The 22,527-nt window shown below is 39.0% G+C and overlaps 1 protein-coding gene and 1 long non-coding RNA gene across 13 annotated transcripts in view; one reads left to right on the top strand and one right to left on the bottom strand.

Moving 5' to 3' along the window:
• MEI4 (meiotic double-stranded break formation protein 4) overlaps nucleotides 1-22,527 on the bottom strand; it is a 129,295-nt gene that overhangs the window by 101,846 nt on the left and 4,922 nt on the right. The gene's annotated exons all lie outside the window — the stretch shown is intronic.
• On the top strand, nucleotides 12,155-18,404 carry LOC135297995 (uncharacterized). Of its 4 annotated transcripts, XR_010359952.1 has the most exons (5): nucleotides 12,155-12,428; nucleotides 13,020-13,103; nucleotides 13,188-13,321; nucleotides 15,998-16,083; nucleotides 16,970-17,006. It is a non-coding gene; the product is annotated as an uncharacterized LOC135297995 (long non-coding RNA). The 4 variants fall into 4 exon arrangements; XR_010359949.1 differs by having other exon boundaries at nucleotides 13,020-13,321; XR_010359951.1 differs by lacking the exons at nucleotides 15,998-16,083; nucleotides 16,970-17,006 and adding an exon at nucleotides 18,302-18,404 and having other exon boundaries at nucleotides 13,020-13,321.

The following is a 22,527-nucleotide window of genomic DNA, read 5'->3' as shown; positions in this document are numbered from 1 at the left end:
TTTAAATTGAAATGCCTGTCCACTTAAAGGCACTTTATGCATTAGAATAGTTTCCACACTGGCACATTCTGAAAAATACTATTTCTTCTCCATAGAAATATTGAAAATTTTTCAGTCTGAGACCTTGGTAACAGAGGTTCCAAGAAAATAGTTTAATATTCAATAAATTGGAGTCTATCATGACTTGGTATTGTGAAAGCAAAAGATAACATCGAAAATCTAAAGTCAAATTGTCAATGCATTGAAACAAAGTATTATAGACAAATTTTTAAAAATTATTTGTCTTTCCTCAGATTTAAGCACAGTTATTGCAGGCAACATAGTATACAAAAAATTTTATACACTAATATAATTCCATTATATAGTGATTATAGGTTATAGACACTTAGAACAGAAAATGCTAAAAATACTATGACTACTTGACATAATATCAGTGTAAAAATGCATTATTTAATTGTTTTCAGAATGGTACTCATGGAACAGTTATTAAATCCTCTGCTAATAATTCATAATAGGTTTAGGGTGGATATATATAGATATGTCTGCCTGTGTACACACACAAAGTTATAACACAGTTATGATTCTCTGTGTGTGCATGAGGAAATCAAATGTTCTCATTTACCTTTCCTGAATGTTTTTCATTTTAAAAAAAGGGAAGGGAAGGGAAGGGAAGGGAAGGGAAGGGAAGGGAAGGGAAGGGAAGGGAAGGGAAGGGAAGGGAAGGGAAGGGAAGGGAAGGGAAGGGAAGGGAAGGGAAGGGAAGGGAAGGGAAGGGAAGGGAAGGGAAGGGAAGGGAAGGGAAGGGAAGGGAAGGGAAGGGAAGGGAAGGGAAGGGAAGGGAAGGGAAGGGAAGGGAAGGGAAGGGAAGGGAAGGGAAGGGAAGGGAAGGGAAGGGAAGGGAAGGGAAGGGAAGGGAAGGGAAGGGAAGGGAAGGGAAGGGAAGGGAAGGGAAGGGAAGGGAAAAGAATGGATAGTAGAAATATTCCCATGTACCTTAGGTTAGGAACTTGTTAATATCCCAGCCGTCTCTCCCTTAAGTATTTGACCCTGCCTAAAACTGGAGAAACATGAATTAAAAATCATCTCAACTGCCTGGCCAAAATAAGTTTGACCTTCAGCTCACTTTGAATCAATTCAGACTACATAATCAGGATCTCAACCTACAAATAAATAAACAAGTAACAAAATGTGATGACTCACAATTATCTGTGGCTTTCCCACAGTACCAAGGAACCTTTCTGGATGACCCTGCCCAGTTCTCAAGAATTCATATTTGTGGTACTTGTGGAGTAAGCGGAAACAACCACACAAACCTAGTGGGGAAGAGAGGAAATGCTGTGAAGGAGGAGATAAGGTAGGAGAACTCCAGCAGAGAAGCAGGGGGTCAGAGTACAAAACCAGCACAGCTTTTACAGAAATTGAAGTAGATCTCTGGTTTGAGAAGGCTACTGAAACTAATAGTGTAGATTTTTAAATGCATGGACTTCATAAGTTACCTAATAACATCCCCATGTTTGTAACAAAATACTTTACAAATTCAATAATGACACATAGACTTTATTGGGAGTTTTTCAAAACTAAACCACAATGAAATTACAAACTCAAACCCGAAAGCAGATGTTGAAATATTTCAGCTTACCACTGGATGATTAAATAATTACTGTGGGGCTGCATTACACAACACCAAGACAGTTAAGTTTCACTTTAAAAACTTACTATTACAGTTGAGTTAAAGTGAGTGGGGCACAAAGACCAGCTCTTCAGGAGTCAATGCAGCAGCTCAAAATCCAGAGTAAATTAGAGGAAGATGAAACTAAAGGCTTCACTTAAACTCACAGTGAACCCAGTACATGAAAATGTCAAGAAGTGTTGTTTAGCTTAGAATGACAATACAAAAAGAATGGGAAGCTGTGTAAAAAAAGTGTCAATGTTTCTTCTGCCTAACAGCACAAATTTTGAAACTCTGGCATTTTCATAGGACGTAACTACGAATTTGCAGTCAATTATGATAAATTCAAATGCTGCACATTGTTAAGCAAAGGATGTGTGTGCAGTGGAGTGAGATGCATGTCTCTAAGATCCTTGCCTTATGGTGGGGACCAAAAGACCAAAAAACTCTTTCAACTCAAAGCCAGAATTTATTAAAATATAAACTAAAATATGCAGCCTTTTAAAGAAAGAATACTAAGAATAAATCAGACCGAACAGAACAGAAATAAAATTGTGTATAAGCAAATCTGTTCCATCTATCATATACTCACAATTCTTGCTTCTCTGCTTGGCTGCTGTGATCCCAGTATGGTCTGAGTTACAGCCAACTCATTCCCATCCCTAAAGCGTTTCTGTCTGCTACAGCAGGGCTTGGGCTATGGGTGACCCAGGTCTCTCGACTCATCCCACTACTACCTCTGTGGGCTACAGTTCCTCCCTTTTTGCCATGTCTCTGTCACACAGAGACACTTTTTTTCTTGCCCTGGAGCTGGTGACCATCTCCCAAGCCTCTGGAGGGACAGACAACCTGAGTCCACCACTCAGCTGAAAGGCACATCACATTACAGGCTATCTGAGAACAAGCTGTCCAGATTGTGTCCCACAGACTGTTTGTATTTGGTTTCAGAATTTGGTATTTGGACCACAGGACTGTACTGCATGGCAAGATGACAGCTTTTAATTTAATGAGTAGAAAAGTATGATTTTTTTTACTATTAGAGAGAAATTTTGTTTCCTCTTTGTGACTCCATTGCCAATATTAATTAGTTTTTTGTGCGTACAAGTGTTTTTTTCCTCTAGGAAGCTGTTCAGATAAAGTCTTTTTGAAATCTGAAGACTTTATTGAAGCTGTGTTTAATATTTAACAGCTTTTACATGAGTGCAATACATTTTGACTTTTTGGTGGGTACTACTTTTATAGCAAAAAATTAAGGGAAAGGTTTAAGAGCTTTCCACTCCAAAGGGGAGGCAGTTTCAATTTTATCCAAAACAGCACAAAGAAAATTGCCTGAACCAAGAAAAATAATGTAGATGTATCTGATGTTCATACTGGCAGCTTGGAGGTGATGAGAGAATTGATGAGTAGCAATTTTCTGTTCATGGAAGGAGGCACTCAACTAAAATCTCAGAGACAGAGAGGTCTCCCTGCAGTAAAGACTTGCAACATCCAGGAAGATATCTTGGATACATCTAGGTTCAGTTCAGGCTACTTAGCTACAATTACAATAAAAGCTGCATTTTTTTCCTGAAGAAAGTGGTTACATATGTTAAAAATATTTTCTTTCTATTGTAGATTAACTGAGAAATTATTTGTAACTCTTACTCAGAGCACAGACTAGAGCCAGTATTATTGTGTATAGACATCCTTAGTGAGACATTCTACACGCAGTATTTTTAAATTTAAAAAAAAAAAGTTGCTGTGACATTATTCACATAAATAAATTTAAATACCTGAGTCAAAAATAGAGTCTCAAAATGGGAAATATTTGAACAGTCACCAAAATTATTTGCAAAATCTAATGTTCATTCACACAGATTTCCATTATAAAGGAAAATTACGGTATTTCTGTATGGGAACAAGATCACTTACTTTTGCCATCTGATGATGAGATTTGCATATCTGAGATCAGGAATATGATAGATAGAGAACTCAGTCTCATTAATATTTTGCTCAGTGAAACCTTTTGTGTTTTCTGAGAATATCTCTGGAATTTCGCAGAGGATTCAGCATTAGTTGAATAAGGTACCAGAATTACCTTTAAATAGATTATGAAAAAAGAGAGAGTATGAAAATGACAATGAATTGTAACAATTTGGTTATTTCACTGTTTTGTGGAGTCATTAAAAAAGAAAATGTTGCGTACCAAGTCTAAGTAATTAAAAGGTATAAAAAATGGACATATGGTGATAAAATCCCATAATAAATATAAACAGGAGACCCAGGAAACAAATACTGGAAAAAAAAATGAAAAAGAGCTATCTGTACATCCATCTGGTTAAAAGAATTAGTCATGTTTAGAATAAATCCAGTATCTATGATCAGCTTGAGCAAACAGCTAACCTGTGCTCCAGGCAAGCATGTTGTGATTGAGTAAAATGGCACATGGAGATAGATTAGAGAAGCTTCCACTTTTGTTGCACCTAAATCTGTCAAGAAATTCATTATGACAATAGAATTAATAATTAAGTATCAGATATAGCTTAGTAAAAGTCATATTCTCTACTAGATTTTTCTTCTAGTGTCGTTCCACTGTGCAAATCTGGTTTTCTCTGTTAGAATGAAAAATTAAAGTTGATTTAAATTGTCTTTCTATATACACAAAGAAAATCTACACATGGTAATGGAAAGGATTTCAATAATAAAAGAGGGAAATGAAGCCACACATTTCAAAAATGTCTTTATAATCAGTTAAAACCTCAAAATCCTTAAATTGCTAGAGAAATTTTATTCTGTCTTTGATTCCATTTTAATGAAGTCAGAAGGTTCTCTTTAGGCTTTCTAGCATTACCTTATCATCTCAGCCTTTATGTGACACCCTCATGTTTCTGTGGGTGGTGTCAAAGACAAAATACAGTCACATTCCTAGCTGCTTCTGAGCCTGGATTTGCCATCTGCACCTGACATGTGCTTGAGCCTTTGCAGTGTGCTGCCACAGAAAATTTTGTGGGCTGTTCTGAATAGCAATGTCAAACAGAGGTGCAAACTGAGATCCTGTGGTCAGACACATTGCTGCATTTTCAGAATGACTGTCCCATATGGGTGGAATGAATGGCCATTATGCTTCTGGATTTAAGACCAAGCTCAGGTATTTGTGCAGCACTGCACAATGTAGATGTTTTTACTTTCCACAGCCAGTGAGGAGAGAAGTGATTCCCAAAGGCAATGCACATTATCTGTCTTCATGCTTATCTCAAGATGGGTTGAATCATCCTCTCAAAGACTGTGCTTCGCTCTGGGTCCTCTAGGACTTTTCCAAAGCTTAGGAAAGCTTGTCCCATTTGAAAGAAAAGGAAACGATGTGCAGAAAAATTATTCATTGCTTAGAATGAGATGGAGTAGAGCTCTTTGTATTAAGATGTTCTGGCAATTCAAAATGTGGAAAGTTTTTAATTGGACAAGAACACAGCAGGGGTCTGTACAGATTAGCGTACTGGGGTGACACATTTTGACCAGTTAAAACAAAGAATATGGGCATTTTTTTCCCATTATAAAAATGGCCTAATTTTATAGAGGCAAACTTTAGGCAAAGTGTGATCTAATGTTTTAATTTCCTACTTGGCAATTTGACTTTTGTTTAGTCTGACAATCCATTCTGCCAGTCTTTAAGACTGTTCAAACTGATGGTTTATAGTCATTAATGAAACTTTTTCTAAATCAACACTAAAGCAGAGAAAGTCAGGCATTTATACTTGCCATTATGATTTAACATCTTTTTCAGTAAGTGAAGAAAAATAAAAGGCCCATGTAACAACTGAGGGGTCCCAAAGAAAATCTTTGCTAAATGTTAAAAGTGTTTTTCTTACAAGGTTGCTGTAACTGAAAGAATTAGTAGTACTGAGTTCTCCCTTATGGCTGTCTTGCTCTAAAAGATCATCACAACACCATGTGGCATCCCTTTTAATGACTGCACAAATGACTCGCAGAGGGGAAACTTATCTTCTGAATGCAGTAAGTTTCCAGAATGCCTATATTTTATGCTGCTTTCTAATGAGAAATAAATCAAAAGCATTAAATTTTCAAAAGCATTTATTCTTATTCAAATACAATGTTAGTGCCTCATAAATACTTCTATTAAAATAATTCCACCTGATCTAGTGGATGACATCTCTGCCCATGGCGGGGGGTTGGAACTACATGATTTTTAAGGTTCCTTCCAACTGAAGTCTTTCTATGATCTATGAATTTGTACTTTGTGAATTGGTTATGGAGATAACATATGTCCTTTGAAGCTTCATGACCACATGGCTCAGTAAGGGCAGATATGCTAGAAGGGAGATCATGTCCTCTTATGTATTTAACAGTCTTTCAAAAAGCCAGGAAAATATTTATAAGAGAATGAAAATTACTGACATTATTTATTAAGACTTTGAAATTGCCTTTCATAATATTCCTCACATTCATCATGAAATTCAGAAGGATCAAGGTGAGAGGCAATTTGTTGATATGGACTGAAAACTGTCTAAAAAAGGTGACTGCTGAGATACAACTAATATATTCATAAGGTTTGTATGGTTCTCTATGTGTAGTAGTTCTGGGTAGGGTGATAAACAGCAAGATAGCAAAATTATATAGGTCAAGAAAACCCAGGCCAAACTAGCACTAATATGGGGAAATAGGCAGTGTAGTGAGGTGGCAATAAGAAATTCAATGCAACAATAACTCTGGATGCAGTCATAAATTGCTAATCATAGCTCTCTAAGGATCACTGCATAACAGAGATGAGAATCAGAAAGTAAATAGTAGGCTACAAAAGGCTGGTATGAAGAAAAAACAGATTGCAAGCCCATTATAAATCGAGCTATGTCTGCTGTGCTAGGAATACTGTCCCTAGGTTAACCTATCTCAAATATAGCTATTCGAAGGGTACAGATGGGTGTAATAAGAAAGATTAGAAAGAGACTGAGAATTCTCCACTAAGTTGAGAACTGGAACTCTATGCTTTATAGAGACTTCCTAACCTACATTATCTTATCCAAGTGAAGACTGGTGATGAGGAAGATAAAAGGAATTTAATCTTACAAATAACTGTGCTTCTCTTTTTCATGCTTCTCACACAGATTGTGGAGGAGATATATGTTTTGTAAACAAATAAAACAGTGTGACAATCTATAAATATTAAATACAGTCTCGTAAGGAAACCAGAATTTTTTGATAAAGAAGGTGCATTTTGCCTTCTGGTGTACACTTAATCATTGTCCCTAAAGTAGTAAGCACCATGCAGAGAAGCATTAAGTATGAAATACAACAAGTCCCTATTAGGAGATTTGGGAGATTCCCTCAAGGTGAAGAGGGTGAAGGAACCAAACTTGGACCATGCAGACCAGTGATGGCAGGGAACTGACAGATAATCATGAAAGGTTGCACTCCACTTTTTTACACAGAGCTGATCTTTTATATTTGAGCTAGATCTTGCATCCCCCATGAGCTTTCCAATACTGGCATACACACTATTTCCTGCCCCTGGGTCGTGTTTCTGCCAGCATTCCATACAGAGTGACTAGGTGACAAACTCCCCAAGAAACTCACAGGCCTGATTTCCTTTTTAACCTCTCTCCCTAAAAGCTGCTTATGTCTTCCAAGCCACTTCATATTACTCTCACACTTGCCCATTAAAAGAAACCCCTCAATGTTTATTTCACTCGACTCATTCTTGTTTGTTCTTTCCCCAGTTAGCATAAAGGTCAGGACAAGGTGAATTCTTGCTGCACAGATGGTCACACTCCTCACATCGGGGGAATAAATCATATACAAGAGATCTTGGGGAAGGCATGAGGGGTTAGGATCCTTACTCTGGATGCCATGAACTAGAAAGGCATACCACTTGCTGAAAGGTGCTTTTCTTGCTCTAGTATGGTATCTTGACACTTAACTCTGTAATTTAGGAGGAGCAAAACCAAGCTTCAGTTCCTATTTTCTGGCATCATATAATTCTTCAATGGAAAATGAAGCTTCTCCTGAAAACAAACTCAGCTGCATTTGAGTAGAACTTTAGGATAATTCTAAACTAATACTGCTTAATCTTGTTAATTTTGCACTCATTTTATAGTGCAAGAAAACAAAAATTAAAAACATTCCTTTCCCCAGACCAAATTTTCAAGACTTCCCTCTCTGCATGTTCCCTCTTTCTACTTCAATTCTCAAATATTTAAAATAGCCTCCCCTTTTCCAGAAGAGCAGTTTTCCTCCCCAGCCTGAATCCTCAGATTTAAATTACAGAATTAACTGCGAGGAAGATGGTATAAATGACATGGAAAATATAGTAAGTACATTAATGCTAGGACTGGCTACAAAACATCTTTATACTACATCCCTTCTGTGCTTCATTTTCCACTGCTCATTCTGCTGTTAACCTTTGTCCTATGCTGCTCAGAAAGTGCCCATATTATCTGAGTAGGGCTCCAAGCATTAATAATTTAGTTACTGGTCTGAGCTGGCACAAAATGTGGCAGAACTGATGGCAGAAATAAGACCAAAATAGATTTGATGGATTTAATGGAGTGCTTGTGGACAAAAGTTGGCTTAACACATAAAAGATGGATTTTACTAGCTTGACAGTGAAATGAAAGACTGTATATACAGAAGATGGAGTTAACAGAGACTGATAATGTGAAGTGTAAATAGATAAAACCACAGCTACATGGGGAAGAGCCTGGGGAGGTCCAGGACTGTGTAACACTTTGGGCAGTGCTGCTGGAGGTGCTCTGCTTAGCCACAGTGAATAAACAGGCAAGTGTGCCCATAAGCAGCCCTTTGCTGCAAACCACAAAAACAGACTGTTTTATTCCCACTGGAGCGTGGGACAGAACAGAATTGAGCTATCCATCCCCTGTCCTTTGACTCAACTGCCCCACAGGTGTGGTGCAGGCATTTGTCTCTCTGTGAGCAAGAGCTGCAAGGGACATGGGGACAGGGGTGAGCCACGGACTTCAAAAGCTCCCAGATGGAATCAGTGATCAGGCATCATATGGCCCCTCACAAATATGGGGAAAGCTCCTGATCTGTCATATTTTGCTTTTTTTTCCTCTTTGTGAGGTTGTTTCTTTGTTTTTTGTTTTTGTGTTTATTTTTGGGGGGGGGAGTGTTTGGGGTTTTTTTGCCTTTTTTTTTCGTTTGTTTGTTTGTTTTTTTGGGTTTTTTTGTTTTGTGGGAACTCCTAAATACAGGGCTACCCTACATAAGTACAGCTTGATGCCCAGGTTGCAGGTTCATCCAAAAAACCCCAAAATTTTAATTTTTATAGTTTTACAAGGTAACCTTCCCCACATACAGATTACTCTGCAGAGAGACTTACCTCTTACCTTCTTCCTTTGAGTAGGAGAAACAAGAAATAGTATTTCTAGCTATAAGGAATTGCAACACATTTCACTAGTTTCAACTGTGACTCCCTGAGCTGCAGCTCCAGGACATGCAGTACCCAGCTTCCAGCTTCTGGGTGACTCTGCAGCTTTGGATCAGTACCAAAGAGGCTCAGGGATGCTTTATCAGGCATGAAATCCTCCTGCATGCCACAGTGAGCTGAGAGAAGAAAGGTGTGCTTTGAAGGAGGGAGTTCTTCAGATCTACTTCTTCATAAATCATGCTTTCAGCATATTTTATTCTTCATAAATAACAAAGTAAAAAGGAAACAGAATAATATAATAATCTGTCATTCAGACTGAGAATTTTGAACAAATTCACTTTGGTAAAATATCCCATCCATACTGTGGCACACCACCCCAGCAGGCTGGATGGAAGGTGTGGCCAGTTTGAAACCCAGAACTTCAAGTGACCCCTGTTTTTCTGCTTTTGAGTACTCTTGTCTTATTTTCCTCACTAAGCAACAGTTATGCAGATCTGACTAAACACCATGGAAACAATTTTGCTGAGGTTTCTCCCAGTGTTTATTGCACAACACCTATCTCTAATTGCTGGCAAGCAAAATTACTTTGAGCAATGAAAACAACAACAACAAAAAAAAGCCCTAAATCAAATTTGAGACAGTAATTAAAAGAATTGGAATACTCAAGAGAAAAACTTTCTTTTTATTTTTATTTTCTGTGGAGAAAGAAGGCACGGAAGAGATTTTCCTATTAATTTTAATTATGAAAATGTATTTCAACAAGACCTTAAAGAATGCTTGTTAGAACAAAAGCAACAAAGCAAATTTAAAAAGTAAAGACTTTTGTTAGCAGAAACCAAAACTACAAACTACAAAGCTGCCAATAGAGAAAACCTGGACTGATGGAATGACAATACTGGGATGAAGCAACGGTTTAATTGCTTCATTTTTATAGCAAAGGTAGATTTTTCATATTTACCTATTTTCATACTGGTAAAATATTGTCAATCAAAACCTGATATTTCATATTGATCAAAACATGGCACAAACATGAGAGGTGTGAAGGGATGAAGTTTTGTCTTGTGAAGAAAGGGTAAGAGTCAGTTCTACTTTTCAGGCATGTTAGAAAATAGCTCAAATCAAAATCAGTAATTCTCTTATTGTATTCCTTTTCCTTTCCACAAGAATCTGTATTTAGAGATTCCATATATGATGCTGAAATTGCTCCTAGCATACACGGCAAAGTACTGATATAAAAATCTTCCAGTGGACTCAAGGAACCCTGGAAAGGAAGGTGCTATTTGACCTACCTGATATCCTTTTATCATCTATCCTTTTATCATTATCTGACCTGCCTAGTGGATGAGGGAAAGACTCTGGATGTTGTTTACCTGGACTTCAGTAAAGCTTTTGACACTGGGGTCCACAGTATTCTCCCAGAGCAGCTGGCAACCCACACCTTGGTCAGGTGCACTCTTTGATGGGTTAAAACCTACCTGGATGGCTGGGCCCAGAGAGTGGTGATGAAAGGAGTTTCATCCAGTTGGTGGTTGGCCACTATTGGGGTCCCCAAAGGCTCAATATTGGGGCCATTCCTGTTTAATGTCATTATCAATCATCTGGATGATGGGATCAAGTGCACACTCAGTCAGTTTTCAGACGACACCAAGTTGGGTAGGAGTATTGATCTGTTGGAGGGCAGGAAGGCTCTGCAGAGGGATCTGGACAGGCTGGATCAACGGGCCTGACGCCAATAGTACGAGATGTAGTATAAGATAAAGCCCTTCAGTTCCTGCATTTGGGTCACAACAATCCCCAGCAGCACTACAGGCTCAGGGCAGTGCCTGGAAAGCTGCCTGGTGGAAAAGTGTAGGCCCAGAGTTTGTGGGGCTGAGATGGAGCCTCATCTCTAATGGGCTACAGCTGTGCAGGACAGGTGAGCAGTGTTGAAGGTAATGAGACACGCAGCGCTGAGGTGCACTGACCAATCATGAAAGGGCACAGAGGGCACAAAGGTGCAATGCATGAACACAGAAGGTATAAAAGGGTGCACTGAAGAGCAATAAAGTGCAGATGCTTGAAGCCTTCTGGTGTGGTATGGTGTTGCTCTGTGTGGTAGGTGCTTGAAGCCTTCTGAAATTTCATAGTGTTACACTGTACTGTGGCTGTCTCGCCTGCGACAGAAAAGGACCTGGGAGTGCTGGTTGGCAGAGACTGAACGTGGGCCAGTGTGTGCCCAGGTGGCCAAGAAGGCCAGTGGCATCCTGGATTATATAAAAAATAGGATGACCGGTAGAACAAGGGCATTGATTGTACTTGGGCCTCTCACTTCCATAAAGACATTGACACACTGGAGTGTGTGCACAGAAGGGCAATGAAGCTGATAAAAGGTCTGGAACAGAAATCCTTTGAGGAGCTGCTGAGGGAACTGAGGTTGTTTAGCCTGGAAGAAAGGAGGCTCAGGAGAGACCTTATCACTCTCTCTAGCTACCTGAACAGTGGTTGTAGCCAGGTAGGGATTGGTCTCTTCTCTAGGCAAAGTGATAGGGCAAGAGGAAATGGCCTCAAGCTGTGCCAGGGAAGATTCAGGTTGAACATTAGGAAGAATTTCCTTCCTGAAATGGTGGCCAAGCACTGGAATGGGCTGCCCAGGGATAGTGGTGGAGTCACCATTCCTGAAGGTGTTCAGGAAGTAATTGGACATAGCACTTGATGCTATGATTTAGTTCAGATTGTGCTGTTTGGTGATCTTGGAGGTCTTTACCAACCAAAATGATTCTATGAATACACAAGCATTTATGGAACAAGAGAATAGATCAGGAAACAAAAATATGACTCTTCACACACTCTCCCACACCCTCCTGAAATGAGAAGAATTGTAGGGCTTGTGCCTGGCACAAAATATCCTTCTTTTAGGAAGAGCCTTCTGGCTATTTAAGTAAGTTGCTCTAGAGGATAATACTGCCCAGTTTGACTGTCCCTCGATTCCTTATGAAAAGAATCCAGAAAGCAGCAAAAGAGAATCCTCCCTCCCCCCGCCAAATCTATGACAAGGTCCTTTTATGATTCATGTGTTGTGCTTTAGCACAGGTCACAGCTGTGAGGTCACAGGCTGAATCCATACATCCAAAACCCAGGAATATTAATATTACTGCACAAGAAACTCAAGAGCCAGTGGGTTTCATCATCAGTCATTATTGATTTCTGTTTACACCAGAGCTTTAAAGAAACAACAAACAAATTATGATGTAGGATGAGGTTGCAGCCCTGACTGGAATAAAAGATTTTTGGGATAGCTGCAAGACTTCAAAGGAAGAGTTTGTGCCTCTAAGAAGCCACTTGCAAAGTAACTTCTGTAGCTGTTCCCAGCTGGGCTGGAGAAGTGTTTTTGGCAGAAAGGTAGGACATATTCAGAGAAAAAAAAAAAAAAGAGTGGAAAAAATAAATATGGCAGTGACATCTATATTTGCTAACCAACAATTTCAAGCATATTTTGATGCCAAAATTGTTGAATGCTGCCCAAACCAAGGCATTATGAGGATCAAAAATGCCCATGACAAACAATGTTCATTGTAAGTGCTCAATGGCTATGCAAGCTAGGGTATTTTTCCAGTGACTGAATACCTAAATATAGCTTTAAATACACATGTGTACAAAGGCTCATCTGTCTACAGCTATGTAGAATCTAATCTGCCACTCTTAATGATGAGAGGTAATAGCTGAATACATGAGTGATCTTATTAAATCATTTTTGCTTGCAGTTATCCTCTTAGGATCAGCTCCAAAGATATTACAATCAAAATATCAACAAATATTTATTAAAGTAGAACAGCATACAGAGAATCATGTACATCTTCTTGAGTATTTGTAAGCTGACATGCAAGGCAAATGAAAATAAACCTAATCCAAGCCCAAAGGCAAAACTGGGTTTCTTATTGATACAACAAAAGCAATGACTAACAAGCCTCTATTCTGGTCTTTCATTTCTAGAGCGTATATTTCTGAAAGCCTGGCATTACTGAATTGCTCACAAAGCACTGAAAAACACTACTTGCCGAGGAACAGTTTGCTGGTGTGGGTTTGAGGTTTTTTCCTTTCTTTTCTCTTTTACTGATGAAATAAGCCTACATCAATGACCCTGCTATCTTGTAATCCTAGATGTGTTACCAGGCAACCATTATATGCAGCAGCACCTGGCTTGCCCCTCTCTATAAATAACCCAAGCCTCCCAAATCCTTTCACTCCATGCACTAATGAAAGTGGCATTTTTCTACTGCTAAATGCTTACTCAGGTATGTCCTGAAAAATTTCAGTAATAAAATGCTAGTTATCCTTTCCTGAAGGAATGTGATCAGTTAACAGGGTCTAACTGCACATAGTTATATTTTCATTCAACTATATACTTCAAATGAGGCTTTATTTGGGAACTAAATAAATTATTTAGAAGCTGGGAACAATGTCAACAAATGTAGTATGAATCAAAAATCTATGAGCTCTGGATGACTATGCCAAAAGATTTATCACAAGCCAAATATACATTTTTGTCCTCAGTGCTATACAACTCTGAAACAGTAAATTAGAATCATAGAATCATAAAATGGTTTGGGATGGAAGGAGCCTTAAAAATCATCTTGTTACCAAACTCCCTGCCACATGCAGGGGATGCCTTCCACTAGACCATGTTGCTCAAAACCCCATCCAACCTTACCTTGAACAGATCCAGGGAGGGGGCACCCACAATTTTTCTGGGCAGCCTGTGCCACTGCCTCACCACCCTCACAGTAAAATTTCTTTCTAATAGCTAAGTAAATTTGCCCCTTTTCAGTTTAAAGCCATTCCTCCTCATTCTATCATTCCATGCCCTTGTGAAAAGTCCCTTTCCAGCTTTTTTGTGGTTCCCCTGCAGTGGGGTCTCCCTAGAGCCCTCCCTCCTCCAGGCATAGGAGAGGTGCTCCAGCCCTCTGACCATTACTGTAGCCAAAATTTGTATATGTCTTTTCTGAGGTATCACCAAACAATGCATACTTAGCATTTGGATAATAATAATAAAAAAAGACAGAGTAGTGTTTATTGTACATTTCCTTAAGGCAGATGTCATGTACTGATAAACTCCTGAATTAGCTGGGATTGATTACAAGAGTAAGCGGAAAATGTAACTAATGATGCTAGAAGAAATAGCAACTAAATGGTAGTTAACATCCCTCATGGCAATGCAGGGAGTTGTACATACAAGGTGAACTTTGCAGCAAAATGAAAGCCCTGCAGTTAATCACACATCATCCAACATTTCTACAGATAAACTCTAAAATTTAATGCAGAGGACACAAAATCCATTCCATCTGGGCTTGGCTGTGAGAGTTCAGTCAGATTGGAAAATGAGGTGTAAGAGGCTTTGGTGTACAATGTCCATCAAACCCCGACAACATGAAGCCAGTGTACAATTAGCAGCTACCAGCACAGCTAGCAATAAATCCAAAACAAGCAGGGGAACTGCCACTTATGCTGTGGGCAAAAAAATTCATAAGAGAGCAGCACTGCCATACATCATGTCTTTTGTACTCCGAGTTGAGCTTTTTCCACAGAGGAGTTTCTGGTTTCTGTTCCATTAAGGAACCCTTTGCCACCTTGATTTAGGATTAGCAACCAGAAGTTTCTAAATTATGTATTATTATTGATTTTCACAGACTTCTGCAAGCCTGAACAAGGTGTCCTAGCACACTATAGAATGGTCTCAATGTTTAATTCTATCCCAGCCTGAAAGGATAGGTAGAATTTTACAAAGCCAAAGAAGTTCAAAGCAACAAGCACCAGGTGCACCCTAGAGCAAGGAATAACAATGCAATAAGCAGAATACAGGCTTAACAAAAATCTTCAAGAGAGTTTGCAAGGTTACTTCAGAGGCAGTTAAACATGTTAGTGGAATGGCAAGAGGAACCTTAGTGAGTGACAGTATACACTTGAAAGCAAATTTGCTTTACGGTAAGTTTAAACTGCAAGGTAGATTATTCAGTACAGAGCGAAATTTTTGTTCTCTGAAGAAATTACACCAAAAAAAGCCCAAGAGGAATCACTAAGCACTCAAAGCTGCCATTATTTTTTTCATTGGTGTGTTGGTTTTGCACAACCTGATTTTTGGTGGTGAGGGGGGCAGGGGGCACAGATGTGGCTTCTGTGAGAAGTTGCTAGGAGCTCCCACCATGTCCAGTGGAGCCAATCCCTGATGGCTCTGAAGATGGACATGCTGCTGGCCATGCTGGGCCAATGACAGAGGCTGCTAACGCCTCTGTGATGACATAGTTAAGAAGAAATCAAAACAAAAGTAGTGGCGCAGTTTTAATTCCAGTCAGAGAAGAGAAGGAAGTGAGAACATGTGAGGGAAACAGCATGGAGACACCAAGGTCAGTGGAGAAGGAGGGGAGGAGGTGCTCCAGGCACCAGAGCCAAGATTCCTCTGTAGGCCATGGTACAGACCATGGTGCCCCTGCAGCCCATGGGGATCCACAGGGATCCACCTGCAGCCCGTTTTGGAGGATTGCTGCTTGTGAGTTTGGACCCATGCTGGAGGAGTTCCCAGAGAACGGTCTCCCGTGGGACCCCTCTCCCAGAGCAGCAGAAGAAAATCTCAGTGATGAACTGACCAAACCCCCATGCCCCGTCTCCCTGCGCTATCGCAGTAAGGAGGGAGGGGTTGAGGGGGAAAAAAAGGTGTTTTAAGGGCTTATTTTAATTCTCATTCTTCTCCTCTGACTCTGTTAGTAATAAACTCACTTTGTACCTCTAAGATGAGCCTGTTTTCCCCTTGGAGTGTTTTCGCCCAGTCCTTATCTCACTTCGTGAACCCGTCATTCAATTTTCTGCCCAGCTGTAACAGGGGAGGGTGAGTGAATGGTTTTTGTGGGTGCCTGGCATTGGCCAGTGTCAAACCATGACAACTGGTCAATATTGTTTCATTTTTTTTCCCTCATTAGCACATCTGTTAAGTAGATGGGCTCCTCACTCAGGCATAAACATGAGAAAAATTGGATGTTTACAGACTGGATTATGCTTGGGGTAGGTTAACAGAATGCTCTGAGAAGCAGAGCTCTGCTGTGACCCTGGGGTACCCTGAAAGATTACATCTGGCTAGAAGGAAAAAGTAGTTTTGACTGGAAGCACCTGGCATCTGGAAAAAACACTGTATCCACTGTTTAGTACAGGAAGTGTAAAAAATGAAAAATGAGAAATATCCCTTTCTGTGGAACAAAAAATGCAACCTCTCTAAAAACTTATTTATAATGAGTAATTTTTCAGCACCAAGAACTACATTTCCTAATGTGTGATTTGCTGTCACTGAGCTCAGTGACACTTCCTGCTTCTCTTTAAATGACTAAATGATCCTGTGAAGGACTTTCCTGCTCTGATTTTCTATGAATCTGTGACAATATTAGAGGTGACTAGCAAGGCCAGTTCTAAGCATTTTGAAATTGCTTAGATTTTCTAGAAGCTTAAAATGTCTTCAGTCAAGCTCTTTTGTCCTGAATTTTGAGATAAGAAGTCATTGAAATTAAAGAATTGTGAACACAACAGCAGTGAGATGTGTTCCCAAGGGGTTTTATTCATGGTAATACCTCCCTAAAAATTTGAATTAATGTATGCCAATTGTTATTTACACAATAAGAGAGTTATTTGACTAACAGGAATACGTTCATCTAATTGAGACTGTGGTAGAATTGTTCAGTGACATTTTAATCTGTGGTTAAAATGCAGAAACTTTTAAATGTATTGGTAGCTGAGCTGAGATAAAAAATTATATGATAGACAGGCATAAAATCTAATATGCAATTATCCATTAAATGTCTCAATACACAATTTTGCAATTCAACAGAAAAACAAAGCATTTACAGTAATGGCACAGATTCTGTCAGACCACACTAACAGTTGTTATACTGTGATATAGGTAGCACAGCTGAGAGAAGAGCTGGACAATGAGGACAGTATCACATCAGGTTGAACTTTCTTACATGTATGTTTTCAGTAAACCCAGGACGCACAATTTGATGTTGGTCCCACATAGCAGACTATAATCCAGCTATACTCTAGAACATGCAGTGCCTACTTAGTAAAGGTATGACCCTGCCTGTTCTAGAAGCCAGCACAAAATGTAGTTGCTTGTACCATTGTGTACCTGTTTGGATTTCCCCCCAAGAAAGCAGGAGTACAGATCATTTCTGTAAAGGAAAACCTCTTGGATCCTTAATCAGGCAGTCTGATATAGTGCCTCTGAGAACAGCAACTAATTTACAGTTTGAAGAAACTAAATTATATAAGATGCGCATGCATGGCACATACACCTACATACACAAAGCATTGTTCCATGGACATGGATCCTATTTGCTGATCTAATATCTATCTAATAAGATCATCAGCATTGTTGCAAGAGTGTACATTCATAGGCTAAGTCAATTCACCATCTAATTGTAGAAATTTCTCTAATTGTAAATTGATGGTATTATTTAGAAAAACTCAAATATTATTGTATATATGACATGACAAAACTGTATTGTGTGGCTTACTGAAATCTAATACCACTTTGTCAAAAGCATTAAAAATAAATGTACATGAGAATCTGTATGAGGGTTTTTTTTAAAAGTTTTACCCCTCTCTGACAGTGTAGATCTATGGCTGGAATGTTACTTCCAGATATTGAAGGGAAGGATCAATCTGGTTTTATCATGGGGGGGATTTTTTTTTTTTTTTTTTTTTTTTTTTTTTTTTTTTTTTTTTGGTCTCCCTGGGACTTTTTTTCTAATGCCAAAATTGTTTAAATGGCTTTATATTTAACCATTTTAAAAATGCCTTTTCAGATGGATGGCAACCTGAGTTTTTTGTTCCCCCTCTCATTTATTATCACAAGTGCTGGTCAAATAAGCCCTGGTAGCTGCATATTATGCAATTGACTTTTTTGTTCATGGTAAATGACAAAGAGAAGAAATCACTTCTCTCTCTTGTTTTGTGAATCAACTCTGAGTATTGCTTGAGGAATGGCTATGTATATAGATACAAATTTCTTCCAAAAGCATTAGCATTAGCTACCATCTGACTTCTGCAAAAAATACTTTGATAAATAGGTGTTAATAGTTTCCAGTCAACTTTCAGTGCTTACAACCAATATTGTAAATTGTAAAAAGCACATAAATGGAATCCTGTAAATCACTGTGAGTGCTATGGAGGACTGCAGATATATTTTAAATAAAAACTATTATACAGTAAACCTACTGATATTCCTCACACAGAATTTTCACTTTGTTGCTGTGATACGTGCTTAAATGCAAAAGTTTCAGCATTTATGCCTCTGCATCTAGGACACATAGGTAAGCACATCTTTTCTTGTCTTCCAAATAAAATGTCCTGGTATTTATAACCCTGTATAAGAATGTTTTGGTTTTGCTTCTTTTTATCACTGTAAATCCAGATTTTTTTTAAATGAAGATTTCTAGCAAAATACATAACTTTGAGCTTGTCAAACCCAAGGCACAGTTTAGCTATGACCCATTACCCTGCAAAGACAGGGCAGATACTGAGGAGATGCCATGCTGGCTCAGAAGCAAAAGCCACACAAAACTGTCAAGACAATGAGTGGCCATCACTAACAAGTCTACATAGATTTGGAGACTGAGCCTATCTCTTTACTCAATGTTTTCCTTTGTGTTAGGTGGGGTTTTGGGCATCCACTAAGATAACTGCCTTTAGTTAAAGGACAATATAGTTCAATTAAGCAAAAGCTCCCATAAGAGACAAAATAATACAACTCCTTAGATTCATCACAAGTTTTGTACTTTCACCACTAGCCATTAACTAGCCCCAACAGACTGATAGACTGCTATTTGTTAGATGCCCTGTATTCTTCTGAAAGGACAAATGCTGAGAATGCAGAAATGTGAACTTTTGAAATACCACACAGACACTAGGTTGCATTTTTTTCCTGGAGCAATCCCACTGGTTTTTCTAGTAGGGAATTTAGTTCTGCAGATAATACTCTTAGTCTCTCTAGGGAGCCAACACTAAACATATCTGTCTGCTTTCCAGAAATAGGGGAATTTCTGTCCATAAAGCACCATCCATAAATGGAAAGCCACATCCTCCTTGCTTCCATGCCCACACTCTTTGTGTGAGTGCACACAGAATGATAAAGGTGGATTTATTAATTATAATTGTCTAACATATGACAAACATTAATATCCAAAAACCACGTGTCATGAAGAGGAGAAGAAGGAAATAAAAAATAAAGAAAATGAGACCAAGAAACTAGGCATAAGGAATAGCCAGGTTCAGTGTTTCTAGAAGATAATACTGTAAATCAAGAAGAAAAGACAGGATCCAATTACTTGATGAAAGAACAAAAAGCCTAGTAAATTAAAGAGATGATGAAATAAAGAATGGCAGTGGTGTTAATCAAGCACAATTACACGAGATGGTATGAACCTGAGTGTGAAAATGAATAGTGAAGTGGAACAAACTGAGAAGTCCTGGGAGCGAGCAATCCAGGGTAAAACATACAAAAGAACAGGTTTTTGTGTTGTTTTTATATCTTCTATTGCACAGATGCTGGTTACAAATGAATACAGTTGGCTTGTTCATATCAAATCAATAAGAAGTGCTTTCCTGATCTCTTCCTCTCTAACCTCAGACTACTTAACCTTGTACTTCAAAATTATTAACTACTGCTACATCCTGAATTCTTTCTCCTGCCAAGGTCCAAGTTAGAAACACTCATGTGCCATGTTTAGCATTGGTGTTACAGAGTTCAAAAAACTGGAATCAGAAATGGGATAAATGTCACAATGAGATAGAAATAGTAGTTATCCTAAGAGGAACAAAATTTCAGGAGAATTGAGATCTGGCACTAGCTGCAGCAGTGCCTATTCTATTTCTGTGTGGCCAAATCTATTCAATTTCTATTCTGAAACACTCAGATATACAGATGGGACCTGTATGTTCTCCTATATATTAATAGCAACCATCAATCTTTTGCAGAGGCTGTCACATCATTAAAAGCAGGGAGCATTCAACAAAGTAGCATATCAAGAGCCCTTAGAAATGCAGATGAAGAAGTTTAGGACAAACACACAGCTAGGAAATTGCTTTTCACTTTCAGACTCAACTAAATACAGTATTTCTAAACAGGCCCAGATTGCCTAACAAACATTCTATTTCAAGCCACTATTTCTAATTCAAAACATTTCATTAACTGAAGTGTTGTCACCACCAAGTTTGTATTTTCCTCATTCCACTGGTCTTGTGATACTATTTATGACTGTCATTAGTCTAAAATTGAATTAAGCCTAATATTAAATCATGCTTTGAAGCAGAGAGGCTATGGGTCCTGTGGCCTCAGGGGCTCCCTCAGAGAGAGCAGGGCTGAAGGAGCACCCTGCAGAGCAGTGTGAAGTGTTCAACCCTGCCATTGTGAGAAATGGTGAAGACAGATATGCTTTCCTGATGTGGTGTCAAACGACAATGCATGTGAGATGATCAGCTTTCCCTGTAGTGTGTTGGAGAATTATTCCTATGCTCTAGCCTGCAGTTTCTTACTGCTCTACCTAAGGGGGACAGGAGGAAGAACTGACAGCCTGGAAGAAAAAGAAAAATGCTTCCATTTTTGCATTTGTATTCTTATAAAGCTGGGGAGAGATATCTTGAATCAGGCAAGGGATGGAAATACAAACATGAAAGATGCCCTCCTTGGACAGACCAGTGGTCTGTCTACTCCTGTTTCTCTTTCTGTTTCTCAAACAGCAGACCTGTCCCCAGGAGCTGGAGAGGACACTCAGCCACCCACACCTCACCCTTCAGCTGCAGGCAGCAGACATTTGTGTCTTCCTGCATTTGCGATGTTACACAGTGTCACAGTGTGGCACACGCAGATAAGGCCGTGTAACAACATGGCCATTTTCCAGTGGTTTCCTAGAGTGACCAAGAGCTGCAAGTAAAGAAGCAAACACATTTCTCCAGACACAGCCTGGACAGAGCTGTGCTGTGCATGCTGTCCAAGCTCTGCTCTGCTGTCTGGTCACATCCATGCTTTTCATGCAGGCCACCACTCAACCTGTGTTGCTAACTAGCTACCCTGGCTAAGCTGGAGAGTGCTTGAAGGATGTCACTTTGGTTTAGGCTGGGAAGGGCCACAAATATCTCCTGCAAGAGCTGACTACATCTAACAGGATTCACTGCTGACAAGCTAGAGGTAGCTTTGCAGTACTTCGAGTTTGCTTTATGCTGATAGGCAATACTGAAAGCTCTCTCACAACCCACTCAGCTTCCCCTTTCCTGGGGGTTATAAATATCCAGACTGTGATAACCTGGGAGTTTTCTTCATGGCAGTCACTTCTCTGTTGATGTTGGATACATTTGGCACACACTGTCGGGGTCCTTTCGGTCCCTTGAAAAGCAATATCATGTCTCTGACCTCTTGATGCAGCCAAAGTGGTGTAAAGGAGCAAGGCTGCAGAAGGTGACTTTGGCTGCTGTTAGTTATACACACCTTTATGCCATGCCCCTGTAAAGCTGACTCCAACACGTTGACTTGTTAGATTGAAATAGGAACTTTGCCTTCTCAAAGGACAAGCACAGACACTGGGATTAGTATAGGATTTACTGTCCTTGTCTTTCATCTGAAAAAAGGAACAAAACTTCCTTTTTTGGACAACTGCTTTTTAACATGTCTGTTTTTCTCTATGTCATAACTAATGTACACCCCTTAAGGCTTACAACAATAGCTGTGAGTACAGCTACCTCTGTTCGTTAAGAGAGTGACCTGTGTTCTATTAATATTTATAGATTTAAATTTTTAATACACAACAATTCTGCATTATTGAATAGGTGACTTCCTGCATTTTAATGGTTATGGAGTAGGAGTGGGCTCTTTGTAGTTAACATTGCAATAAATTTTTCATTATTAAATAAAAAGTTCTTACCTCTAACTTCCTCAAACAAAATCCTCTTGAACAACATGTTGGTGCAATGGCGAAGGATTCTCTTAAGAGTTTTATGATATTTGTTGCAAATTTTCTTAAGCAATTTAAATTCATAGTAGATAAGAATTTTCTATATATGGAAGTATTTAATAAGTTTCTTTTTAAAGTTGCTGAATTATTCAAACATCAATTCAGGGTTATTTACTCAGTTTTGGAGATAACTGGATTCTTACTTTTAAAACTGACCCTCATGTTTTAGTAGATGCATACTGACAGGAGATTAACAATGTTAACTTGAGTTGGCATCTTGGACCAGCACTGGGATGTAGATTCAGTCTTCTATTCATTAACCTTGAAAAGGCTTTAATAGCTGCATTGTAAAGAGCTTCTATTTTGAAAAACCATGTGGGATTTTAAGACTGTTGTGAATGAGTATTTTAAGTTACTCAAAGAATCCCTGGCAAAGGTGTCAGCAAAAGCAGGTGTAATATAAAAGGGAAAGTATGACAAAGTTCATTGGCAAAGTTCACTCTATTACTTATACA

Source organism: Passer domesticus, chromosome 3 (assembly GCF_036417665.1).
Source record: "Passer domesticus isolate bPasDom1 chromosome 3, bPasDom1.hap1, whole genome shotgun sequence".
In the NCBI taxonomy this organism is placed as follows: domain Eukaryota; kingdom Metazoa; phylum Chordata; class Aves; order Passeriformes; family Passeridae; genus Passer; species Passer domesticus.
The sequence above is the reverse complement of the archived record's forward strand: the minus strand, read 5'-3'. Positions and strand labels throughout refer to the sequence as shown.